Source organism: Protomyctophum parallelum, assembly GCF_964188405.1.
Source record: "Protomyctophum parallelum genome assembly, chromosome: 13".
NCBI lineage: Eukaryota > Metazoa > Chordata > Actinopteri > Myctophiformes > Myctophidae > Protomyctophum > Protomyctophum parallelum.
Window position 1 is genome coordinate 14,405,656 of NC_139708.1, and position 11,154 is coordinate 14,416,809.

Here is an 11,154-nt window from a genome sequence, read left to right on the forward strand (position 1 = left end):
TGTAGCTTGATCAAGCTACTGCCATGGTGAGCTACTTGTAGCTTTACAAGCTACGCTTTCAAAGTAACTTCCCCAACACATAGGGTCACCTAGAGTTGCTGTATAGGGTCACCTAGAGTTGCAGTGTGGGAAATGTCTACATTTAGGGCCCAATCCTGACACACAAGTGGGTTCGATGTTAGTGGGTAACAAGTTGAAATAATGATAAGCTCAGCCACGTGAACCAGATCTATACAAATACAAAACTCAACCAAAACCAAACTTGTTAAGGGACCAAGCAAGTCCCGAAGGGACCTTTGTCCCTTATTGTTTTTGTCTGGGTTTTTTTCCTTCTCCTTCTCCTCCTTCTTCTTCCACCAAGAATAGCAGTTCTGGCTGAATCGTGCAGTCGGCTTTCATGAAACTCAGCAACATGGTAGAGGGCCATGCCAAACGGTGAGGATGCGAAGCCCACGACCATTGGCCAAAGGCTGGCGCTATAGCACTCAATTGAAAAAGCTAACTTTGAACGTGCACATCTCATGAACCGTTTGACCGTCTGCAATGAAACTTTCATACACATATGCGTCTCCTCATGCCGAACAACTTTTGTGCTCTTACATTTGACCTCTGACCTTTAGATCACCTGCCATTTTGAATTATATGAAAAACTGTTCAAATCGATCTCCTCCCTGCAGGATCTTTGATCAAAATGCACAAACACTGAAGTTTTTATGAGCCAATAAAAATAGCTGCTTTTAATACATACATGCAGCGTCATATGCTTATGAAACTTTACAGTATGGTAGAGGGTCATGCTAAATAGCACTGAAACCAGTCAATTGGCCAAAGGGGGGCGCTATAGCAATTTTTTGAAAATGAAACCTTTGAACAGGCATGCCTCATTTGGCCAAACGTCATGGCACTTGTTTCCACATGTTGCTTGACTCATGGGGAACACATCTGTCACTTTGACCAGTAAGCTCCGCCCTCAGATATTCCACCATTTTGAGTTGAAGAGAAGTTTGTACCTGAAAACATGAACAGTGAACACACTGTAGTAATGGACAATGATCCCATAAACCAGGACACACATAATTGTTATCAAAAACACTGAATGATTTTGCGGTTTACAATGAAACAACTGATTGTGTCCGAGTAGCTCAGTCAGTAGAGCTCTTGCCTTTGGACCACATGGGTTGGGTTTAAATCCGGCCTATGAGTCAGACATGGTCTTCTTTTTCTAAAGTTCAGTCTTCTATGGCTTATTTGTGCATATTGTTCTTATTGCTTATTGTCTTCTTGCTAGGCTTATTGCCTTATCGCTGCTTGCAGCTATATTTTTGTCCTTTTTCCCCCCCCCAGGGGTGGGGCGGCGTTGCAGCCTTCATTTGAAACATTTTGTATATTTTACATGGATCAGCAACAAATGATAGTTCGATGCATGAGGCAATAATGGTGCATGAAGTGGAGTAGAGCGGCTTTGTGTTTTAATTAAACTCTGTGTATATTCGACCACGTTTTATAGGAGCACTTGCCAATTCGGGGCCACAGGGGATGTGCTCAGATTGTTGATGATTTGTGAAGTGTAATGAATGGATAAACATCGGAGAGCTGGGAGCATGAGGTAAGGACAGAACAAACAGACCTCAGATGGCCCTGCTGAGTGAGACATACACTATCCTCAACAAACCCTTCATTCCTCTCTCTCTCTCTCTCTTTCTCTCTCTCTCCCACAGCCCACATTACAACACTTACTGTAGCAGTACAATGTGGTCACGAAGAGACGACAAAAGCCTCTCGATCTCTCTCTCTCTCTCTCTCTCTCTCTCTCTCTCTCTCTCTCTCTCTGTCTCTCTCTCTCTCTCTCTCTCTCTCTGTTAATGCTTTTGACTTATAGGTCTAATAAAGCTTCTCCAAGTGAAACGCTTCCTTATTTTCATCCTTATTCCTTTCAGCCACTGAATATAAATGGTTCCATTTCTTAAAGACTGATGACAAAATATATACACACGTACAACAAGCTTGCAGAAGGGATGTGCTTTTTCTTAAGGGACTCTATGTGGCACCATGCATTCCAGATGTACACATTATTCAATGTTGCAAGTTCTGCTAATGCATTGTGATGCTTTTGTTGTTGTAACTTTGTGTGTCGCATAATAACACTGCATGCATGGGTGCCTAAATCCAACACAGTATTACTGTTGACATATTTGTGGAGTAAATTATCCTTTGGGGGAATGCAATAATTTACTTTAGAAAACTAGTAGCAGTCTTTCCCCCCTGTATACTGTGTGCAGACTGTATGTACAGTACACTGTGTTGGTGAGAGTATATTTCAAGACTTTAATAGTTTGTCATTACAAGGAACACAATACCGCAGAAAATAGCTGTGCACAGTAATCCTCAGGTTTGATTTATCCATTTGTAACTCTGAGAGTGTACAGATGTACATTTGTACTCTCAGAGTTAAGAGTTAAGATGAGTGCCGGAATGAGTTTTGAGAGCAGCTTGTAATGCTTTATGGCATCGTCCACAGTTAACAAATTTATATTGAGTTGTGCTTGAAATGTACTGTAATTCTCCAATCTGTTGGACATCAATCAATCAATCAATCAATCAATCAGTGATAAAGAAAAAGTGGAAGTAGTGTGATGTAAGGCCACACAATGACCTCACAAGTACTTCTGGGCCACGTGGACCAACCAAATTATTATCTTAAAAGCTGCAACTTTTACCCAAGTTTCGAAACCCAGTTCCGACACGCAAAGTCATGCCGAAATGAAACTGATAAGGTGTAACGGAGAGCACGTTTGAGCAGAGGATACATGCAGCATTACCACTTCACCCTATACTTCTTAACCACAGCACCTAAACTACAACCATAGTTATCGTTGCTGTCGGGCAGAACTCTCCATATTTTAATGCTATTTAATAAATGCTCTACTTCTTCGACACTACACTATCATTCAAAAGTATAGCAAAAATAGCCAATAATACTCAAAATGCATTGTACTCATGGCACGTTTTGAGCTTTATGTAGACCTGTAGTTATTTGTATGTAACTATCTTTTAATTTGATCATAACACAACGTCTCTGTCAGGTGGAAAGTGGAAACCTCATAACTTTAAAAATGCAAAAGCACCAAATGTAGCAGATCTACAACACAACATATTTTGGACATATGAGGTTTCCACCCGACAGCAACGGTATATTATATTAACATACTATTCAGACTGGAACTTAAAATGTAATTATCATACTTATAAGATATATGGATTGCAGCTTTTAAAACAACTAAATCCCCTCTTTCTATCCATTCTGGCTGGTGTCCTAGTGACCATTGGGGGGGGGTTAGTTTGGTTAACCTCCCCCCTGTTGGGATACATGTTGGCGGAACTCTGTCCACCAACTGTTCAAACCCCTCTGGTCTTTCCTCTCCAGCACGCTGAAGCCTCTGCTCTGTGTCCAGGTTTCGTCTCTTTTTTTTGGTGCAAATGAGAATCTTTCAAGTTTCAACACAGCATGCGGTATAGAGACGAGATTAACCACATTCACCCATTAATTGTGAGAAAATAGCCGATCTACATACTCACAACACAATGCATGTGAGTTTGTAAATGGTCTCTATTCGACGTGTGGCACACCATATGAGGCTTAAGTGATTAAGATACATTGAGCATGAACGTGTAGATCATATTCCTGTAAGCCGTGTTACCAAGGCATGTTCCCATGAGGATGATAATTAACACTCAAACAGCTTGCAGTGGGTGGAGATTATGGTCTCCATCTTGCACCACCCTTATCCCTAAACTTATTTGCCATCTTTTACTATTTTGAAAATCATTTTAAAATAGTTCAACTATAGCCGATCTACATCTACATGTTGTGAGCTTGTAGATCAGCAATTTGAACTATTTTAAAAGGTTTTTTTAAATAGTAAAAATAGAAATAAGTTTAGGGATAAGGGTTAAGGGGTCTATAGAGCAGAGAGAGGTCACGTGAGGCCACACGGCACTGAGCTCTGATAATAAAAAGTCACACAATCACACAAATAAAAAAAACTATCTAACTCAAATAACCCCATTTCACTGTAAGTGAAATATTTCTAAAAGTATAAAAATATATTTTTTGGCCTAGCTGCTGACAGCATGCGTAAGGTATGGTTGCTGGTCGTTCCAGTGGTTTTCCAGACTAGATGTGGACACACAGACACACACACATGCAGCGCCAAGCCGCAAAGACAATGGTTTATAGTCCCACGCTGACCATAATGTTAATGCTGCTGCTGTGAACACCTGCACGCTGCTTGCTTCATCGTGGGATCAAGTCAAGCATCTGTGATGTTTAAATTCACTTCCACATAAGATTCAATTTCAGGTCATTAAGCGGCATAAAATATCACTCACACACCAGACGTTGAGTTTCAAAATAAAAGGATACATAAAGAACGTCTTTGTTTCGATCTTTGCTATTGAATCTGACATTCTGCTGAAACCTCGTGGTGTTTCGGTGGAACTGTGTGTGTGCTCCTTGGCTCCTTTTACATGTGGTTAAATTCTGGAATTTGATTATTCGTTCAAGCGAGTACGAGCCACTAAATGAGGTTCTCTTTCCTCTAAAAGCCACCCTGTGGCGGGATCACAAGATCATGTCTGTTATTTAATCACATGTCCACAGAGAAATGCTAGGCCATGTCACAGAAATAACTTCAGTGGCCTTTCCAGACCCAACTCATTCATTCCTACTGGGTTCATTAACTCTGTTCCTTTAGGCAATTATCTACTCAGACAAACACTTCTTTTTAGAACAGCGATTGTCAACCTTTTCGTATTTATCAGTTTGATATGAATTAGACGACGGACCCCTGTAAAATCCTGTGTTCATTTAACTCAGGGAATGTACAAATGGAACCAAATGGACCTGTATGGACCTGCATGGGTCCATTTGACCCCCCCAAATAATCATATTTGAACTGGGAACCCCCCTACCCAATCAAGCACTTGGAAATGTAGGGTTTACACTTATCGTTTGACTTGCGGTTAATTCAACAGATACTGTACATATTGTGAAAATAGCCGAATTACAACGCCTCACATTGGGAATTTGGGATCATATACATGTATTTGTATAGTACTTTTTCCACCACTGTGTCAGTGGGTTTAACTTGCTGTAACCTTGACATCATACTGGACTATAGTATTAAAAGATTTAAATCAGCAGAAACATCCATTGTTGTTTCCATTTCAGGCTGTAAATTATGCTGTGTATACAGTAGCACATCGTCTCTTGTAGCAAAAGTAACAGATCAGAAGCTCAAAAGTGCGTCGCTTTGCACCAGGTTTCGAGCCTGCAGATCTGCTACTTGTAATGCTTTTGTGTGACGCTGTAGTATGATCAAGTATAGGACATTCATTTAAAGACACAAAAAGTTAAAATATGGAGATAGGAGGTTTCTGCGCGACAGCAGCAATATGATACTGTATATGAGATTCCAGAGGCCTTGCTGGGTAGCTTGCTATTACCATGTCTATTTTAACAACTGGACTCAATGCAATTATATGCATGAAGATCGCCACACCTGTTCATTTAATCACTTTAACCCTGGCTCTATTATGGGCATATTATTAAAAGAAAGCTCACCGGTCTGCTTGTAGATTGGCTGGTTTTGAAATACTTTAGAAAAGTCTTAAAAATAAATTTGAAAATAGGATGAAGGATGACCACCAGAAAATGGGTCAATCCTATCAGGTTTTTACTGCCTTGGCATCTCATGTCACTGCATGGAAAGGCATCAATGCTCCATCTGTGAGCTGCTTTTATGACTCATAGTCATAGACGAAGAACATGTTGTCAGTTAACTCAAGGTGAAGGTGCTCTATTAAAGTTAACGTTAAAATGTCACGATACTCAAGCGACCAGTGCCTGTACAGTACCTGTCAAAAACTTTAAAAGAGTGAGTAACGCCCACTGCACGGGCACAACACCAGAGAGAGCTCCACTGATCTCATTCCCCCCAGATTCGGCATGAATTCATTCTATACTGTACATTCTACATTTTACACCACCAAAATGTGGTGTAAAAGTGTGACACCATACCCTCCTGGAAAACCACCATAAAAGAGCATCTGTCTGCAATTTTACAACTGGACCTAGACTAGTCTTCTAGCTTGCCAAAAATAAATGACTCCCCACTGTTTTTATCAGCAAATAAAACTGGCATTAACCGATGGCAGTAGCCGATATTTATCGGTTGTTGATAAGCATACATTTTGCGTTGGCTACGTTGGTTATCTGCAGTCTACCAAGCTGTAGATTCTGAACATTTATTTCTTGTATTGAAGATTTGTTTCCCTGGCACAAAATGGGGAAATAAAAACAACAAAAACTAAATTGCTAAATTGTTATTTTAAACATCGGTATTGGTATCGGCCAAGAATTTCCATATTGGTGCATCCTTAGTACCAATCAATCTGTATTAAATCAATCAAAATCGTTTTCCCTGCCATGATCAAACCTTGTCTAAAACTGTTACTTTTCAGGAAAATGGAAAAGTAAACTCAATGAATCTGATAGTTATTTGCTAGGTCTACTGTACACTTGTTTTTTTCATCACAAGCTCGGCGAGACATGGCAGGCTTTTACATTTTCAGATTTTGTGCTATTCTTCTTGCTAAACATCTTTTCTTTCAAACTAATGCAAAATAAACATTCAAAATGCACATTTAGATGTAGATTTTAGTAGTTTATTTTAGCCAATGACAGCTCATGACAGTTTTGCTGGGTGAAAATCCACCCTCTCTATTTTCATGATTGGTTGCTGGTACAAAGTAAATTACCATATTTGGATCAAATCACAGCCAGCTCGAGGTCCAGACCTTTCCTATGATATGGCATGGTATGTTGTTGCCAAGTATTTCATGAGATATTTTGTGAGATTTCCTCATACCTGGGACAAAGAATCTCCACTTCAGTTGCACTCACATACACCAAACTTTCCAGGCTTATTCATAACTATATTCTGCAGGAATTTACAGAAGGGTTTGTTGATATATCATTCATAGCCTCACATTCTATTCTTAAAAACATGGCGAAAATGGGTTTATGCCTGTTGAGTGTTGACAGTATTTGTGGAGTGATAAGATATATCTAAAATCTAAAAAGTAATTTCCTTCGTCTCTAAGTAATAAGTCAAGAAAATGAAACAATAATTTTGAACCTTATCCGATCTTCAGATTTATCGTCCCAAAATGTATACAAATTAGGGCCTAATTTGCACAATTAAACATCTAATTTCAGAAAACTTGTAATACAAAAAGGCTTAGTCTTAATGTAATCAATCAACTGGAGTTGTTTCAATGTGATAGCTATTAGTTAACTCTTTTGCCATGTCTCACCTTAATACTAATTAACAGTTTTCATTGGAACTCACAGATTTCCAAAAAAACTAAAAATGAAATACGAGATAAAGGCAGATTTCTGATTGTTTGACATTAGTGAATGTTAGTGTGTGTGTGTGTGTGTGTGTGTGTGTGTGTGTGTGTGTGTGTGTGTGTGTGTGTGTGTGTGTGTGTGTGTGTGTGTGTGTGTGTGTGTGTGTGTGTGTGTGTGTGTGTGGTGCTGAGGAGGGGGGGGGGGGTCTGCTACTGTTGATGCTTTTTGTGTGACATAGTGTGATCAATTTATGGAGAAAAACAGAAAACAAAACACAAAAAGTTAAAACATGGAGGATTCTGCCCGACACCATCATTATATTATTAGAATTCTAATGTATTTTTTTTTTTTTTTTGCGGCTTACGCCTTTTATTGATTTTTGAAGGGGACAGACAGTAGGCTGACAGGAAACGGGAGAGAGATGGGGGGATGACATGCAGTAAAGGCCGTGTCGGGTCCGGGAGTCGAACCCGCGGCACACTGCGACTGGATTACCAGTCCGGTGCCCCAGACCGTTACCTGGGCCAATTCTAATGTATTTTAACTATTTAAACAAAAACATATCACTTACAACAGAGTGCATGCCCTTCAACCAATGCTTTGGAATGTTTCCCCATACTTTCTGCATGCCGGGTGTGCCCCCACCGGAGGCAGCTGCCAGCTGGTCTAACCCTTGTTATTTCTCTTCACCTCTGCCCCACATAATTCCCTGAGTCTGCCACCGGACGTCAACCCTGATGGATGTGAAATGCACACATGCAGCCGCCAACGACAACAACAACAACACCAGGGGGGGGGGGGGGGGGTGGGGGGTGTGGGGGGGGGGGGGGCACGAATTGATGCTGATTCTGACTTCATAATAATTAATAACAACAAACACATGATCTCTGGTGTTGCATCATGTCCACTTCAGACTATGTCATCTGTTATAGTTTGACACACAAGTGATGTAAAGTAACTGAGTACATGTATCTAGGCTAATAAGCACAATAATGTTTGAGGTATTGTTTTTACTTTCTTCAGATATAGGCCTATTTACAATACAATTATATAAAAAATTTAGTTACTTTTGTAGATTTGGATTATTATTACAAACCACACTAACCAGTGTAACCACTATTATACGTATATTTCGGGCCATTTGAAAATAGCAGATCTACCAAGCTCATTGCATGTGAGCTTGAAGATCGTCTATTTATTTTCAAAATATGTTTTTATACACTTTGAACTTGTGAAAATGGGACATTCTGCAACGATGATGAGTATAGGTCTACTGTAACATTTTGGCACTTTAAGTATATTCTGATTGCCAATACTTTTAATACTATAACTCAACAGTGCATTTTGAATATGGGATTCTACAGATACTTTTACTTAAGTAAAACATGTGAGTACTTCTTCCTTCCACCACAAGCGTATATTGTACACACAGCGTCACAGATCAGCCCCTGGATCAAACAAACACAACATCTGATCTGACCCACACCACAAAACCACATCAACAGTCTGGGCCACAATTATTACTCACATGCAGTTGTTGTTTTGTAATGTTTTCAGGGGAAAACAACATTAACCCTGGCATATGCATATAATGAAAATAAAGTTGCTAAAATTGTGGATCTACAAGTTCAAAGCATGGTGCATGTTGTGAGCTTGTAGATCAGCTATTTTCTCTATTTATCGTATCATATGACAAAGTATAGGGTCGTCCACCCGGGCTAAATTCTATCTTGCAGGACAAAATTCATGTCAGATCGTGTGTCTAACGCCAGGGCTCCACCGGGCGCATTGCGTCTCCGTCGCGTGCGTCTCCGTCACGTGCGTCAAAAAACGAACCGGAGCAATTTTAATGGCGACGGAGACGCGACGCAACCCGGGCAGTGGAGCCACCCTTCATTGATTAAAATCACACACGTGTGAACTGAGTGGTGCAATTCCCCCCCCCCCCCCCCCCCCCTCTCTCTCTCTCTGTCTCTCTCTTTCTCTCTCTCTCTCATTAGAGACACAGCACTACCCCTCTCTCTGTTTCTGGCGCCCCCTACTGGTATAAATAATGTTCGTGCTCACTTATACATACAAACAGGTACACGGACATTGCTGGTTGTAGGAGTGGTTGCACCACTCAAAAAGGGAACATTCTGTAACGGTGACGGAGACGCGACGCTGACGCGCCTGGTGGAGCCCCGGTGTAAGTGAGACACGACCTTTGACCTGAATGTCTCAATAGAAGAGCATGGAGACAACCACCCCCATTGTTATACTGGTATATTGTATTAACATACTCTAGTAGTCTACCATACAGAATTACAGATTGCCAAAATGAAATTATAAAATAAGAAAAGTTGCATAGTGCAGCTTTAACAGCAAACAATACACACCCCTCCCCTTCCCCCACGGTACAGTATGTGATTGATGGAACAACAGACCTAATAACCTCTGTACAGCCTTCTGCCAGCACTGGCCCGCCAGGCCCGGGCAGGGCAGGGTGAACTCCAGTACCCCGGGACACCGTGCCTCTGCCAATGCATGCGGGCATGAAGAACATGCTGGGAAAGTAGGTCATCTATATCTGTACTGCCCTCTTGATTATGAACAGATTATGTAACCGCACAGCATGCTTTATGTAACCGACCATAGTCGTCATGAACTCCCCCCCTCCCTCTCCCCCTCCCTCCCTCTCTCCCCCTCTCTCCCTCTCTCCCTCTCTCTCTCCCCCTCTCCCTCTCCCCTCCTCCCTCTCCCTCTCCCCCTATCTCCCTCCCTCTCTCTCTCCCTCTATCTCCCCCTCTCTCTCTCCCTCTCCCCCTCCCTCCCTCTCTCCCTCTCCCCCTCTCTCTCTCCCTCTCTCTCCCCCTCCACCTCCCTCTCCCTCTCCCCCTCTCTCCCTCTCCCCTCTCCTTCTCCCCCTCTCTCACTCCCTCCCTCTCTCCCCCTCTCTCTCTCTCTCTCCCTCTCTCTCCCCCTCCCTCTCCCCCTCTCTCCCTCTCTCTCCCTCTCTCTCCCCCTCTCTCTCTCTCACACACACACACACACACACCGATTCCTCCTCCCCGATCGACCTGCTGACCTGCCCATTCAAACAGCCCCACCCCACCCCCACCCAGTGGTGGAAAGTAACTAAGTAGGCTACAGTACTGTACATGTACTGTAAATTTGAGGATTTATTTTTACTTTATTGGACTATTTAAAATGTTCAGTAGTTTTACTTCGAAAATATTGTATTTTTACAATTATTTGAGAACTTTAGTTACAACTGTAGTTACTTTGTAGATTTGTATTATTATACAAAACATGCATTAATACTTTATCCCTATATACTTCTAAGTATATAGATCTGCTATTTTCAAGAGATTTGTATACATTTGGAACACTTTGGACATTTTACATGAGTAGTTTTAGTTTTGGTACGTTAAGTATTGATAATTCCATGTTATTGATTCGGTTACTGATTGATTACTTTTCACAATTCCAATTCAAAAATAGCAAAAAATTATTCAATAATTCAGTAATCCAATTTAAAAAAATAGCAAAAACAGCAGATCTACAAGCTCAACACCCGTCACACTGCGACACGTTTTGAGTTGGTAGATCGGCTATTTTCGCTACTTTTATGTATAGCATTAATTACGAAAAAAGTATGCAATGTGGCCCTCCGGAGTGAGTGTGGATAGTGGCTCTCTCCATCATCAAAGTTGCCCACTCCTGTAGAAAATAGCTAACAACGTGAGGCAATGCAGCAG